The following is a 4,252-nucleotide window of genomic DNA, read 5'->3' as shown; positions in this document are numbered from 1 at the left end:
ACCCATCCATCCACCCAACCATTCATCCATCCACCCATTCAACCATCCAAACATCCAGTGAAGAGGATCTCTCTGGCTAGCAAGAGTATGAAGAGCAAAAGGCTGTGGTGACCTTGATGAGCTCTGTTGGAGACATTTTCACAGTGAGGTCCTGTGGGACCTGTAAGTGGAGACACTGAGCAGGAAGCTAGGTATAAAGAGAAGCAGGAACTGGCGTCCTCCTCAGCCCAGTGCTGTGAACAGAGCCACTTAATAGCAGAGAAAGCAGACAGGAAAGAATCTTCTCAGATTCTCTAGAATGGGATTGTCTTAACTTTCATTAAAACAAATTAATTTTTCCTTATTACAAATACCATAACTGCATTTTAGAAAATTTTGCAAAGAATAATAATGAGATAATAATAGCCATGAACATTTATTAAATATTTTCAAGGGGCCAGGCACCAGTTCTAAGCACTTTTCATATACATATTCATTTCACCTTCATCTTATGAGATAGTAATGTTATTTCCATTTTATTGATAAGAAAGCAGCAACTTAAATTGTATAACTTATCTAAGGTCGCAGTGCTTATAATTTAGGAAGCCAGGATTGGATATAGGCATTTTGACACCAGAGATAATGTGAGCATTTTGATATATTGTCTTCTTTACTCCGTGTATATTTGGGTATATTTTTACTAACAACCCTGTCCACAATACCTAAAACTGTGAAATTTTACTCAGTAACACATGGAGAATATTTTCCTGTTTCATTACCACTTGTCCTATGGCATGGTTAATGGCTGCATAGGGTTCCATGTTTTGTAATGCTGTGCTTTGTTTGAGGACCTAGACATCTATGTGGACTCCATTTTGACAAAACCCTAAGTACCACTGCTGAGAGCATCCTTATATTTAAACATTGGTGCATTTACCTCATTACTACTGAGAGTGACTGCAAGGGACTTCAGTAACACCCAGATGGGACAAGGAGCAGGAAGCCCAGTGCCCTTGACTTAGCAGAGACACAGCCTAGCTCCACAGTTTGGCCAGCTCCACAATTTAATTGCCTTCCCAGAGCTGCCTGGGCCTCCCTAGTGACTACCAAGATAAAAATTAAAGTCTTTCTGTAATGTAGCACTTGCGTTTTCCCCCAGCTATGAATTTTCCTATTCTTTGCCTGATGCCCTTGATAGAAAGTAAGTCAGCCACAGCTTAATCATCAGAGTAGGGCTAGGAGTCCAACCCTCTTGAGCTGGATGCTCACTTCCAGCAAGGACAGTGTCTAATGGGGAAATGGGAGAACTCTGGAACCAGCCTGTTAGATTCAAATGCTAGTAGGTTGTTACCAGTTGTGTCTCCTCTAGGCTTCCATCCCTTCATCTGTAAAATAGGAGAGAGTAAAACATCTATAGACTAAGGTTGATGGGAGGAAAACTCAAGGAATTATACTGAGCTCTGAGAACAGTTCCTGACACACAGCAGTCATTATTAATAAGTCTTAGCTGACTCATCTTTTCTTCTTCAAAATAAAAGTATGTATTATTATTTTTTGGTTATCAAAGTAAGATCAGATGTAAAAGACATATCAAAAATGAGAGGCTGGGAATGGATTATTCCTAAGACAATTGGATAAATTACCCAGCTCTTTGGGAAAGAAATCAATTTAGATTCTCACAGCTCATCGTATGCCAAAGTACGTCTCAGAGGGACTGCCGCATCAAATGAAAGAAACGCCACTAAAAAAAAATACCAAAATAGAGATGAATCTGATCTCCAGAGGGAGAAGGACTTTCTAAGAATGAAAGCGGTGAAAGGAAAACAGAAAATGGTCCTGAGCATATAAATAGCAAAATAATCTGTACATCAACCGAATAGGGGAATGATAGGTCAGACAGGAAATACATATGCCAGAAATCCTATGGGGGAAATGAGTAACACTCATTCATGTATCAGAAGCTCTGCAAAGCGACTTAAATGTAAAAAATGTATTAGTTTACATGATAAAATAAAACACTCCCAAAGAAAAATAGACAAAATACGAGGAAGGCCTGTTATGCAGGGAGAATACAAATGATTGAAAGCTACAGGAAAGTTTTTGACTCATTTTATAATCAGAGAAACTAAAATAAGTTTTTAAATATATTGAGGTAGCTGTTTTTCAACCTAACAAATGAATAAAGATTTAGTATTTGGAATGAATGTTCCTACTTTGCTGTCAAGGTCTTGGTAAAATGAAAAATCACATATCCTCCGGTGAGAATACAAATTGAAACAAGCTTTTTAAAAAGCAATTTGAACCACATGTATTAAAAAGCTTAATGATAGTAATACTTTCTTCTCCACTCTTTTCCCACAAAAAATATCCTGAAATAGGGACATAGATGAGAGAGTAAAATTGTTCATCTGAGTGATTTTATTTTTTGGAGCAAAATTTGTTAATTTATCTTGAAGATTAGTTAAAGATAATATATCCGTAGCTTGAACAATTTTGCAGCCATTACAAATGGTATGTACAAAAAAATTTATTTTATTTATTTTATTTATTTATTTTTGCTACTGGGGATCCACTCGAGTCCTTGCACTTCCTACAAAATTTTAATAACATGAGAAAAATATTGATTCTATAATGCTGAGGAGGAAAAAACCAGAATGGTAAAACTAGATTAACCACCAAGTTAGATGGGGGGCAAGAAAATAACAGGAGAAAAAAGAGATGGTAGTTATAGTTGCCTCTAGTAGGGGAGCCACAGGGATGGGGGGGTGGCAAGGATACAGTTTTTACTGTTGTGATGTTTTCATAATTAGAAGAAAAGTCATTGTTAAAAATAACATTAAAAATGAGAAGATGCTAGAAGATAGCTAGGGCTGCTATGCACAGCTGCACAGTCAGCGCACTGCGCAACACCAAAGGTGCCATTCACATTAGCCACAGTAGCAGTGATGCCCTTGGAGCTGTAGTGGGGTAGCCTTGGAGCCAACAGAGATCATAGTCTGATATTGCATCAAGGGCAAGCCTTTCCTTTTGGCAGGTTTTCCTATATTTAAACAATAAATTCAGTCCACACATGCTATGGGAAATGCAAAGATGGAAACAATACATTCCAAATCCCAACTACCAGATATAGTCCCTGGTAACATTTTAGGACACTTGCTTCTCTACTTGCTGAGCTTACTAGATACTTAAATTATATTTCAGACGGATGCTAGCATTAAGTAAAAGTAATGATATTCACAAAAATTCAGTTTAGTAACAAAATTTACCATTATTTGTTTTGCCATACCTGGAACCCAGTGCAGTGGAGCGGGAAGACGACCCTCAGAGCAGGGGTCAGCTGATTCCCAGCCCCGCTTAGATAACAAATCTGAGGTCTGGACTGAATTTCTGTTCCTCTCTGTTTGCTCTCAGTCCCTCTATGGTTGCTACAGTAAAGTACCAGAGGCTGTGTGATTCATGAAGAAGGAAGGTTTGTTCTGGCCCATGGTGCTGGAGGCTGGGAAGCCCAGGAATTTGGTTCTGACCTCTGATCAGTGGGGTTCTGCTGGGTCGGACCCTGGTTCAGGTCATCACAGGTGCACTTCCGGTCTCCCTTCCTCTCCTTACAGAGTCCCCAGGGACCACCATGGGCCCCCAGCCCCATGACCTCATCTTGCCCTTATGGCTTCCCAGAGGCCCCACCTCCAAACACCATTCACACGCGAGTTTGGGGGTTAGGTTCCCCACGCCTGAGATTTGTGGGGGGACCCAATCCCTAGGAGCCAGAGTGTTTTAAAACAGTTTCTAAAGAAATGCATGCAGGCTTGGCACTGTGACACATGCCTGTAATCCCAGCTGTTAGGGAGGCCGAGGCAGGAGAACTGCAAGTTTGAGACCAGCCTGGACCAATTAGTGAAACCCTGTCTCAAAATCAAAACTTTTTTCAAAGGACCAGAGATGTAGCTCAGTGTGAAGGCCCTGGGTTCAATCCCCACTACTAGGAAGAACAAGAATGAAAGGTAAATGCTTTGCATCCTGACTCTTATCTGTACCCAGTGCTACCTTTCCTCTTGCAGAAGCACTTCCTGTGCAGAGACTCAGGGTCTCCACTCCTTTGCACAGACATCTGTGGTCATCTCCTCCTGCCCTCAGGACCTGAACTGCCCCAGCTCACTCCGCTTACCCACCTTTCATCCTTTACCCTTATTTAGATGAAATAGGTGCACTGTGTAGACAGTGACATGCAAAGCATTGTAATACAACTATATCCTCAGCTTGTTTGTTTGTTTTGAGA

The sequence above is a fragment of the Fukomys damarensis genome, unplaced genomic scaffold (assembly GCF_012274545.1).
Source record: "Fukomys damarensis isolate Sample0158 unplaced genomic scaffold, DMR_v1.0_HiC HiC_scaffold_73659, whole genome shotgun sequence".
In the NCBI taxonomy this organism is placed as follows: domain Eukaryota; kingdom Metazoa; phylum Chordata; class Mammalia; order Rodentia; family Bathyergidae; genus Fukomys; species Fukomys damarensis.
This window is presented reverse-complemented; position numbering follows the sequence as displayed.